At 39.4% G+C, this 12,619-nt stretch overlaps 1 long non-coding RNA gene across 2 annotated transcripts in view; it reads right to left on the bottom strand.

Moving 5' to 3' along the window:
* Positions 1 to 11,176, bottom strand: part of LOC137151888 (uncharacterized) — a 36,524-nt gene extending 25,348 nt beyond the window's left edge. For both annotated transcript variants that reach the window (XR_010919395.1, XR_010919396.1), the window contains exon 1: positions 10,545 to 11,176. This is a non-coding gene — a long non-coding RNA (uncharacterized lncRNA). The remainder of the gene's footprint in view (positions 1 to 10,544) is intronic.
* Between the last annotated feature and the right edge of the window lie 1,443 nt (positions 11,177 to 12,619).

Genomic DNA, 12,619 nt, shown 5'->3' with positions numbered 1-12,619 from the left:
ACATTGAATTTCATCCGCCATCTTGTTGCCTAGTCAACCAGTTTTGTCAGATTCCTTTGCAACTCGTTAGTCAGCTTTGAACTTAACTGTCTTGAGTAATTTTGTATCATCTGCAAACTTTGCCATATCACTGTTTACCGCTTTTTTCAGATTATTTATGAATATGTTGAACAGCACTGGTCCCAGTACAGAATCTTGGAGGACACCACTCTCTCCATTCTGAAAAATGACCTTTTATTCTTCCCCTTTGTTTCCTATCTTTTAACTAGTTACTGATCTGGGAGAAGATCTTCCATCTTATCCCGTGACTTAGTTTCCTTAAGAGTCTTTGGTGTGGGACCTTGTCAAAGAATTCCTGAAAGTCCAAGTACACTATATTCACTGGATCACCCTTGTCCACAAGTTTGTTGACCCCGTCAAAGAATTCTAATAGATTGGTGAGGCATGGTTTCCCTGTACAAAAGCTATGCTGACTTTTCCCCAGCAAATCATGTTCATCCATGTGTCTGATAATTCTGTTCTTTACTATAGTGTCAAGCAATTGACCTGATACTGAAGTTAGGCTTACTGGGCTGCAATTGCCAGGATGGCCCCTGGAGCCTTTTTTAAAAATTGGCATCACATTAGCTACCCTCCTGTCATCTGAAGGGTGATCTAAGTGAAAGAAAGATCGAAGTGAAGAAACTGCTCTAAGTGAAAGGTTACATAAAACAGTTAGTAGTACTGCAATTTCATATTTGACTTCCTTTAGAACTCTTAGGTGAATATAATCTGGTCCCTGGTAATTTATTACTGTTTAATTTATGGATTTGTTCCAAAACCTCCTCTGCTGACACGTCAATCTTGGACAGTTCCTCAGAATTTGTCACCTAAAAAGAATAACTTAGGTGAGGCAATCTCCCTCACATCTTGTGCAGTGGAGGCTGATGCTAAGAATTCATTTAGCTTCTCCACAATGGCCTTGTCTTCCTTGAGTGCTCTTTTAGCACATCAATCATCCGGTGACCCCAATGATTGTTTGGTGGGCTTCCTGCTTCTGATGTACTTAACATTTTTTGCTGTTAATTTTTGATTCTTTGCTGGTTACTCTTCAGATTTTTTTTTGGTCTGACTAATTATACTCTTATGCTTGACTTCCAGAGTTTATGCTCCTTTCTAATTTTCATCAGCAGAATTTGATTTCCAATTTTTAAAGGATGTCATTTTGCTTCTAACCGCTTTTTTTACTCTGTTGTTTAGCCATGGTGGGATTTTTTTGGTCTTCTTACTACTCTTTGTAATTTGGGGTATGTGTTTAATTTGAGCCTCTTTTATGCTGTTTTTAATAAATTCCCATGCAGCTTGTTCCTTTTAATTTCCATTTAATTAGCTTCCTCAGTTTTGTGTAGTTTCTCTTTTTGAAGTTAAATGCTACTGTGATGGGCTTTTTTTTTTTGTTTATGGAGGATGTTAAATTTAATTCTATTATGGTCGTTATTACCAAGTGGTTCAGCTATGTTCACCTCTTTGACCAGATCTTGAGTGGCACACAGGAATTGCCTCTCCCCTTGTGGGTTCCAGGACTAGCTGCTCCAGGAAGCAGTCATTAATGGTATCTAGAAACTTTATTTCTGCATTTCCTCCTCAGGTGACATGTACCCAGTCAATATGGGGATAATTCAAATCCCCCGTTATTATTGAGTTTTCTATTTTTATGGCCTTTCTAATCTCCCTGAATATTTCACAATCACCATCACCATTCTGGTCAGGAGGTCAGTTCCTATGGCTATACTCTTATTATTCCAGCATATAATTTCTATCCATAGAGATTCTATGGCAGAGTTTGATTCATTTAAGATTTTTAATATATTTGACTCTAAGCTTTCTTTCACATATAGTGCCACTTCCCCACCAGCATGACCTATTCTGTCATTCCTATATATTTTGTACTTTGGTATTACAGTGTCCCATTGATTGTCATCATTCCACCAAGTTTCTGTCATGCCTTTTATATCAATATCCTCATTTAATACTAGGCACTCAAGTTCACCCATCTTAGTATTTAGACTTCTAGCACTTATAAAATTTGTCAGTATTTAATGGTCTGCCTTCATCTGATGTAACTGAATGGGAATCTTTCTCATTTGACTGTTTCTCTCCAGTTCCTATCTTTACTTTTCAATTCCACTTTTACCATTATAGTGCTTTGAGTTTTAATAGGCTTGGAGTATTCAGAATAGAGGTTGATCTTGAGTGAATTAAATTCCCAAAATACTTCGGCAAGTCAATGTTTTCATAAAATTCCTATTGTACACATCAGTGATTTACATACCCCAAGTAGGGGTCTGGACTGAACCAGAGAATGTGTTGTGGAGGTGATGACATCCTAAGGCAAGGACTATACAACTTCCTAAGAGTAGATACGTTGGTTGGCAATTATTCAGGAAAACAGTCAAATCTCCTTGTTAGGCATACTCTGGCATGATCAGGACTCTCAAGATAATAATTTATACAGTTGTTCTGTCTTTTCCCACTTTACACTGGGACACAATCAGACCTGCTATTGTTAGTATTAGAGTAGTACCTAGAAGCCACAACTGAAACCGATGCCCAGTTGTGCTAGATATTGCACAAGCACAGTAAGAGGCAGCCCCTACCTCAAAGAGTTGATCTAAAGAGATAAGACAAAGGATGGGAGAAAAGTATATTATCCTCATCTTACAGGTGGGGAACTGAGGCATAGAGGGCTTAAGTGGCTTTCCAAAGTCACACAGGAAATCTGTAGCAAAACCAGGAATTGAATCCAGATCTCCCAAGTCCCAATTCAATGCAGTCTCCTACCTGCAAAACCACCCTGTCTCCCATATTTTAGTGTCAGTTTAGTTATTGAATATACTCTTTGTGGGCAAAAGATATACTGGCAAAATAATAGCAAGTTCTGCAACTGATTTATTCAGTATGCTGCCATGAAAATTCCACCCCCTTAATTCAAAAGAAGTTTGTGTATGAGTTCAATAGGAAGGGAAAAACCCCAAGAGTTTAATGAAACAAAAGGTGGCTCAGAACTTCCAAACACAGGACTATATTGTATTGCAAATGGCCATTCATAATAGACTCAAGGAATTCTGAGAGCTACTGAACCATTTTTGTACTCAGGAACTCTAGAAATGGTATATTTTCCAGTGCAGTCCTGCCCTACCTTCACCAATGAAAATGCTCACATACACAGATTTATAGTATAAGAAGGGCATTTGTGTAATGGCACATAAATAGATCAGAATTAAATCATCATTTATAACGAACAATGCTAAAATAAAAAAATCAAGTTATTTTTGTTGGAAGGAATGGGAATTGGCAGGGATAATCTTCCTCTTGGGAATTTATACCTGGGGCCTTAGCAGCATTCCTTGCAAAATGTTTTATATTGGGAAGCAATCAACAACTGAGATTTCAAGTAATATCAAGCTATGTGCATTCCTGCTTGCCTAAAATGCCAGGGATGAAATCCTGGCCCCACTGAAGTCAGCATGAGTTTTGTCACTAACTTCACTGAGGCCAAGATTTTGCCCCAGAGCTATTACCTATAGCTCTTTCAATAGGAACACATTCCTCCTCTTCTCATCTAGTTTCAAAATTGTATGCAATGTTATTTGGGTTATTTTATTCTACCTTGTGCATTTCAGTTTCTCAGCAAGGAACAGGAATGCAAGGGCATGTGTGCGCAGAACTGGATTTAGGGGCGGGCGATCCAGGCGACTATGTGGGGTACCAAGATTGGGGGGCACTGGGTGTGGGGTGCTGTTTTTATTGTTAGCGACAAAAGGGAAATTAGAATGTTTGAAGTAAAATGTTTCACACAGGTGTTCCGTATGTGGATTCATTTTTCACTAACTTGCAAGAATGTTCTGGACCTTTGTAGAATTTCGTGGAACCTTCCAGACTTTGAGAACTACAGTTTCTTTGAACGGCCTAGAATGTTGTCAGCCATGTCCTTGCCAGTAGATAAGGTCAGTGAGATAAAAGAACAAACTGAAGTGAAGTTAGAGCCCAGCTGTGATATTGTAAACCTTGTTTTACTGTGTAATTGTGAAAGTGCACTTGTGTTTTAAGATTTGAAGAGTGTAAGTAGCGACTAATAAAGGACGTATTTAATGAGATGCCAGAGGTATCCATCGAACCCCTATCTACACCATAATATAAAATAGAGGGGGATGGGCACCGAAGATGTTCCTCATCTGGGGCACCATTTGGTCTAGGGCAAGCTCTGTGTGTGTGTATTTTTATAGACACATATATGCTTTTATAAGAAACAATGTATTGGACTATCATACAAAGCTCTATTAGTAAGTTTAAAATGAAAGAACATTTACACTTTTTTGGATTCCTGTGCACTTGTTTAAATGTGCCTACTAGATAATAACATTGAGATAGTTTGAGCCATTATTTGACAATCCCCTGTTAGAAGAAGTTTTTGATTACAGTAAATAAAACATGGGCCTTATGATTCCAGCTCTGACCTGTGGTCTACCTATGACAGTCCACCATTCTCTCCCCAAGAGTGGTAAAACCCAGATGCTTCAGAGGAATGTGCAAGAAGTTCCACAGTGGACAGTTATGTATTAACCTGTCCATTGAAGAAACTTCTTCCTAACCCCAGGAAGTTAGCTGTTTCCTAATATCCCGACGCATGAAGGAATGTGTCCTTTTAATTGGTTTTAATATTTTCTCATGTAATCAGAGATGTTCTGTGTAAGTGTCTAGCCCTTTTAAAAATCCTCTCTGCTCATTACCTCAATAATATCTTGAGGCAGCGAATTCCATAAGTCAACTATACATTGTGTAAAAACTAGAGCTCCTTTCATCTGGTTTATTTAATTGAATGTTCCCTTGTTCTTGTGTTATGAGAGAGGTTAAATAAGCACACCCAGGTGATCCTCTCAGTGCCATTCATTATTTTACTTAGCTTTAATATCCTCCGTTTCTCTAAACAGTCCTAATCTTACCAGGGTCTCCGCACAAGAAAACCTTTCTGTTCCGCTAATCATTTTCATAGCCTGGGTGTGTAGTCTATAGAAGGGATATGGAATCAGACATTGCCTCTTGACGCCAAACTTTATGAGCTACATAATTTTTCCTTTGATATGTGGAATGTCAATGCCACTTAAAGAAATGGATTGGCAAGTGCACTTGATTGTGCAAGGAGATGGATTCTTAGAAGGTGGAAAAGCTCTCATGGCACACTTATAAAAAGACAGGTATGCTGACCCAACAGAAATTACTTGCTATGTGCAACTGATTTATAATAGACTTATGTCAAAATTGAATAGGTGCCTGTGCATTGGAAGATTTTCTCTCTTATAGAAAGGAACACACAGAAGCCGCTAGTAAGCAGTACTGGATATTTCTTGGGAGATGCTGTGAAGGTGATGTGGGATACTACTCTAAGACTTCGTTTTTCTAGCTCCCAATTCAGGAAACCATTTGAACATCAGTCCATTCCTATTCAGCAGAGTACTTAAGCTCATATTTAAGTCCTTCCCTCAATGGAGATCCTTTCCTGAATTAGGGCCCTAGAAGAGAGAACCTGTGCATGCATTTTGTTGCTTGTTCCCTAGTTTGCTGTTATGTATATAGTTTCCATTTTTAAATCAATATGGCATTTTAATCATTTAAAATCCTGCATGAGAGCACATGACAAAAGCATGTTTGGCTTTGTTTCCTTCCCTTGTTACTAGTCACACTGTCTTGAGCAGTCTTTTCTCAGTAATTAGGTTAAGTAGCTCTTGCAAAATGAGCTAAAGATGAGATGCGGAGATGGAACAGTGACACCTGAGGTCAGTTAAGGTTATTAGACTCCTGCAGCGATGCTATAAGAGGAATTCCCCTCCTCCACTTCCCCTTTTAGCAAAGCCTTATGGGGAACATCTTCCCTTTAAAGACAGCAGGTTTTGCATTAGGAGGGGGAGTGTGAGAAAGCTGCTCTCAGCGTAAGCAGGCTATGCTTCTTATTCAAATAAGATATTCATGTTGCCCTCTAGATCCCTGCTCTCCTTTCTTGTCTAAGACAGATCTCTTGGTTTGTGTGTTGATCAACAAGCTTTAGTCTCTTTGATCAAAAATTAAAATTTCTGTGTCTCAGCGTATCTGACTGTTCAGTACTGTGTCTGCAAGTGCTGAGGAGTGGAAGCAGCAGAGCTCCAAAAAGGAAACAGCACTCTGTCTCTCTTTCTCTAGAAGATCTTTTGATAAGGAAACTTTAGTGAATATCTACATTAGAAATTCAATTCTCAGGGGAGAATCAGAATGTTGTAATGGTAGAAAGTGACGTTATGGGGCATTCCTGAAGTGTTTCTAATGCAGATACCTTTGGTGTCAGTTGGTAAATGACTATTGGATGGTATTTTATAACTTAAAATGATACCCAGGCATAGCTTACATGCTTTTGGAGAAACAGTCTTCAAAACAAGGAGTTGGAGAATCTGATATGCATTGGAATTATATTTTAACCATGCACAGTATAGCAATATTTTCAGAAACCACAGCATAAAGGGCAGTTTGTCCTGTTTATTTGCATATAGTGTAAATAAAAACTGGTAAAAGATTTTTTTTAAAAATCTTTGTGAAAAAGCTTCATTGAACACTTTGAATACTCTCCAGCAATTATTTTATGGTAAGAGTCAGAGCATAGCTGTTATGAACAAAATAGGAAAATATATCTGACAAATTCTAGTGGCGAACATGTGTTTATCATGCACTTAACATTCTGCTTATAGGATTTTGTGGCAAGAGCATGTATTAAAGTTAACTCCATGTAGCTAATATATCTATATTATGATATATATTTATGACTGTATTCCTTTAATCTCTTTTGTCCAGTTTAGATTTAGGGCTCCACATCAGTAATGACATATTTCTGGTTTATTCCTAGGCTAGTATCTATTGTCCACAGGCATTATTAGTTTATAATGCACTGCTACTGTGGGAATTACCTTAATTTGGGGCTAATGTGTGGAAGCAGTAGGCTTCCTCATCTAGCAAGCTATTTATTCTTTCCTAAGGGAACCATCAAGTTTGTGCACATATCTGGACTTCGAAACAACGTTAACTTATTACTGTTGCCTTCATCCTCACTCCTGTTGCCCTCCTAATGTTTGTCCTTCATTTGTCAGATCTCTAAATTGAATTGGAAGCTTGTTGGGTTAGGGACCCTCTCATACCATGCCTGGCACACTGGGGACCTGAGCTTGTACGAGGTCTTTGGGTGCTACCATTATACAAATACAGTCTATTAATAGTCATTATTTTCTGTCATTAGTGGTGCCACAATCAACATGTTAGAAAGTTCACTGGCACGGGGTCCTTCTGAGTATATGGCTGCCATATAATGTCGCTGCCTGCTGAAAGCAGGTTCCCATTGGCTTACTGATGGATGAAGGGCACTAGTGGACAAGGAGAATTGGATTGTGTGTTTGGTGATGGGCAAGGAAGGAAGCAGGCTCAGCAACTCCAACCGAGATACTTAGGAGTCCAGAATCAGCTAGTCTGCGATGGCTTGCTGGGACCCTGGAACAGAATCCTGAATTGTCAGCATGGACATTGCACAGCAGCCTATCTGCAGTTGATTGTCATGAATGGTTAGCCCAGCCTCAACAAAAGGCGGAGTTTTGATGTCTGCAATATAAGAGAATAGCTGCAGAGTGAAGAACTGGCTGTGAGCGTTCCAGAGACTTCAGATACAAGATGAACAGGTGATATACAGTCTGAAATTTCTTTATCTGCTTCCATTCCTAGAGACACAAAGACCTATAAACACCACCACTGTGTCTGCTGGGTCGTTGCCATCTTATTTCATGGCTACTGTAACACAGCCTTCATGGTCTGCTTTTGTATCTGTGATTTGTCTGCCAGTACCATCAACCACAAGCCACTGATGCCATGATAACTTGCATAGTTAAGGGAGGAGGCTGAGCCAGTATCATGCCACGTATGTCAGTCAGCATAGACTGGTGAAATTGGGGGATATCAGCCAAAATCAGGATGACCCTCTTCTAAAGGGCACATTGAGACCTGGCTGATGAGGAGTAGGTGATTTTCAGATCTAGCATAGTGGATTACACACTATGCCATATGAAAGTGACTCTAGATGGCATTATGAACAAAGCTGCCTTTCAAGAAACTCAGTTGTGCATGTAGTAAGTACAGAAGGGATTTCCCTTTATACCATACACAATCTGTAGTAGTTTATATTCTTTAAAAAAAAAAAAAAAAAAGGTGAAAAAAAAAAAAAGGCTGAAAAATTTCAGTTAATGTGTTTAGCCAAAAATTGGCTTTATACATTTATTTTTTTCCAATTAAAAAAAAATTTTTTTTTTGAAATTGCAAAAAAAGTGTCCAGCCTCACTAACTTAATTCCCACCTCCTTCTGGTGAAGTGGGGAAAGTATTTTTTTTTTTTTAAACTGAGAAAAAGCAGCACTCACTTAAAAAAGCATTACTCTTCACCATTTAATAGTGACACTCACTTAAGTATGTAATTTAAAAAAAAAAAAAAAAAAAAAAAGGAGATACTGTACTTTGTTTCACCTTTTTCCCAACTGAAAAAAATTATGAGTCAAAGGGGGGATAAGAAGATTTTTTTATATTTAAAAAAAAAAGGGGGGGGGGGGACGGGGGGAAGAAGAGGGGATTAGTTTCCCAATGGGAAATTTCCCATTTTCTGCTCCTGTAGGTTCTCCCCTCTTAGTTTGTTTCCTTAATAGTTTTCCAAATTTTAAATGTTTGAAACAACAGATTTGAACCTTTAGCATAAGGATTCCTTCCTTTGTAGGCCTATAGGCTGTAAAAGGGATCTTGGGGGAGTGCTACCAAGAAAACTGCCTAATCATACTAAGACATCTGCAATTTCACTCAGTTCTTGGTTCTATGTTCTTTCAACTGGCGTATTAACACAAAGGCCCATACCATGTAGCAGTGTGGCTTTGTTTGCTTGGAACAGGGACAGCCTTTCCAGGAAGTCAGAGTAGTAAAGGGGGTTTCCAGCCAGACTGAGTCAGCCTATTGTGAATTTTTTGGCATTCAGTTCCTCTCAGATGCTAGTAACCATGGTAAAAGGGCCAGATAGTAAGATCCACTGAGGAGATTCAATCCCAAGTTTTACTCTTGCATACTGGGATAGTGCTCACTAAGCTCCTGAAGTCCTATGTGTCCAACACTAACATGTGATTTAAAAACTCAGTATTATACTTCAATAGGGAGACTTACTGCTTTGTTTCTAGGAGGTCACAGTAACACGGAACAGCAGTGGGGAAGATAATGGCGAAGGTAAACTTTTCATATACTACAGAACTCTAGGAGGCTCCTTTTGGGTTGTGGAACATTGGGCCAATTGACTTGCCCAACATCCAAAACCATGTGGCCAAGTACATTTGGGGAGGAAAGTGTGGTGAGGGTTATTTGGGAATAGGTGGCTTTATGAAAGACCCACAGAGCTGAAAGCTTTGTCTGAGGAGAAGGAGTTTTTTTGGAACACAAACCTGAAGCTGTTTTGCTGCAGTTCCACATCTGAACGATAAAGTAATTGTTTATGCTATTATACCCTTGCTGAAGCATGTATACACTTGTCAATAAACCACACACAGAAAAGTGAGTGGATTCACTATGCTCTCCCAGCACATCAATTAAGGGCAAAGGTAATTGTCAGAAGTGCCTAAGGTCATTGACTGTCAGTGAAACTTAGGCAAATACATACTTAAGTAACTTTTGAAAGTGAGACTTAGGCATGTCTGAACATTTTACCCCAAATAATTAACTCATTAGGCATCAATACAATCTACATGAAAAAAATCTACATGAAACTTGAGATCATTTGAATAAAAACCCACAACTGGAACACATACAGGGGGAAAATGGGTTTAAACAACCAAAAAGCAGCCACAGAACAGGAATACAGGATTGCAGGGAACTGACAAAAGACAAGACAAACTTGCAGGTATGCAGCCAAGTATCAGAGCTGGTTCAGTAACAAGAACTAGATTCATGGAATAAACAGCCTCGCCAGAATTCACTGCTATTCAGAATGTTATCCTACTTATTTGAAGATATTTAGATCATTCATTGAAATGTTCATCAATCAAAAGCTTTGTAAATTCACACTGGAAGCACATTATTTGTCATTTGCTAATTGCCATTCTCATTAAAGTTTCAATCATTCAATTGTCCAGAAGCAAAAGACTTAGGTAATCAACTTCAAATAGCAAATACTAAATAAAAAGTACATCAAGAAGAACAGGCATTTGGCTAAGCTAAACAAGTTTCCCTGAATGTGAATACTGTACCTTTCCCCTAATTTAACAGAAAGGTGACCTAACCCATTTATGTTATGAATCTCAAAGACATGAGCAGGGATTTCACCCTCAATGGAGTCAGTGGGGCCAGGATTTCACCCACAAGATTTTCCACCCCGATCAATGTACATCAAATCTAATATCCTGCCCATGCCTGATGTCTCAATGCAAGGCATATGGCCAATTATATAATGCTGTATCTGAGTGTAGAAGTGCAACTCACCAGCCAGCATGCCCCCTCACAGCTGGGCAGGGCAGAGCAGTGTCTCTCTGGTGCTCCCTGCCAACAGATACTCCAACCTTGCACTGGTCTATATCTTCTCCTGACTCAGCCCTCCAGCCAGGTGATGGATAGTCCAACCCCTTCCAGGATAAGAGAATCCAACAACACAAAAGTCCAGCAGCCTCATGCAAAGTCTTCAGGCAAATCCAAACTCAGTAGTCCTTTCACCCCTTGTCTCTGGAGGTCTTCATGCCACCTTCATCAGTGGGCCCATAGAGGAACTCAGGCCCCTTCCTCTATTGAGGGGCTGCAGCCCAGAGACCTTATAGTGAGCAGCTAAAGTCTGTCTACTCTGATGCCCTGTTTCCTGGGCAGCTTCCTATCTCAGACTGTCTCTAGGCCTTTGTTACATCCTCTTTCTGGGCTCACAACTCCACAGCTTCAAAAATGGGAAAACAGATTAGTCACAGATATCAAAGCAAGTGTACAGAGTACCATAGCAGGCCCACCTTCCCTCAGGAGTGTCTGGCCTCTAACAGCACCTAGGAAACTCCTGGCCTCAGACAGGCCTTCTCTCAGATAGTCTCCAGCTAGGCCCCAGCTCCAACCAGCCTTTCTTTCCAGGAGCAAACTCCTTCTCCCAATCAGCTCCCACTGAGCCTTCCCCCTTTTCTCCAGGCTTGACAGCTTTTGCAGGTGTAGCTGGGCAGTCTTTCATTAACCTCTTACTGGCTAGTGTGAGCTCTGTAAACCCATCACAGTGAGAACATGGTGAAACAGATAATTACTTAATCTCTTGGGTTAATATCAAGCACACCTTCACCTCTCATGTCAGGATTTGTTTTGTTTATTTTTTTGGACCTGTTTTCCGATTGTGACAATGTTCAAACAATATTTTTGGGGGGAGGGGAGTGGAAATTTTCCCCACTTTGTGTGTATAAGGTGTAATAAACCCAGTTGGTCACTTTCATTTTGTATGTGAAGCTCTATCCATTTTATTCCAGTAGAGGGCACTGGTGCATAATATATGCACACACAGGAGCAGTACTATCACAAGATCACTCTACAGTTGCAGCATTATTATTATAATCTGATTGCATGTGTGGCCATATACACACAATCTCCCTCCCCTCCCCCAATAATATACAATATTACACCTTAGTCAATTGAAGCGTTTCTCCATTCTGACACATTCCATTTCTTTTTAAATGTAGGGAGCCGAGATGCACTGTATATCCTGGGGCAGTTACTATTCCTGGAATGTCACATAATGCATAACTAGCAGAGCTTTCTAAAAGCATTTAAAGTTAAAAATGACAACAGTGTTACCAGTCGTATAAAGGAAGTCTTGGATTGTTATACATAAAAGCACCAAAGACACATCTGATTCGCAATTGCATGAATTTTCATTATATAGTAAATATTTTCACCAGTTAGGAGAATAATTGTTGTATGTAAACAGAAACAGTCTAGAAAAAGTGCGTGGCTAGGGGAAAGATATGTACATTAAAAAGAGTATACTAGATGCTCAGAGAAATGGGCCATGCTTCTTTCCCAAAATTAAAAAAAAAAAGTTCGGGAAGTTATGGTGGGGTAGGAACATCCAGTGAATAGAAAAAGAGGAGTGGGAGAACAGACAAAATGAAGGTATTAATAAGGAGTTTGGTATGAACAAAGAACACCAGTATATATCGCAATCAATACAAAATGACTTGCTCAACCCCATCACTTTCTCTGCACATTTCATACACTGAGACCTTTTTTGACAGCCATTTAGGTGTTATCCGCACATGAATCTGCCAGTGTTTGACAACATGGATCACTTTTTGATCTCTTCAGTCAGATGCTGAAGTCTGTCAGGTTCTAGTCATGCTTGTAAGAGCACGACGGAAGGACTTGGAAGTTCATTACTCTATTACAAGCAGACAAAGACGGGGATATGTTACTTATGCAATTTCGTACAGATTCCTGAACGTGTCATTTTCAAAATGAAACCTTGGGTTACTTTGAAAGCAAGCTAAAAAAAGTACACTAAAACACTGGTGTATGGAAGTGTGGTTGCTGTATATGCCTTT

This window comes from Emydura macquarii, unplaced genomic scaffold (genome assembly GCF_026122565.2).
Source record: "Emydura macquarii macquarii isolate MOO-44397 ecotype Brisbane River unplaced genomic scaffold, CSIRO-AGI_Emac_v2 contig_1119, whole genome shotgun sequence".
NCBI classification, from domain to species: Eukaryota; Metazoa; Chordata; order Testudines; family Chelidae; genus Emydura; species Emydura macquarii.
Note: the sequence above shows the minus strand (reverse complement) of the source record. Positions and strands in the feature narration are given on the sequence as shown.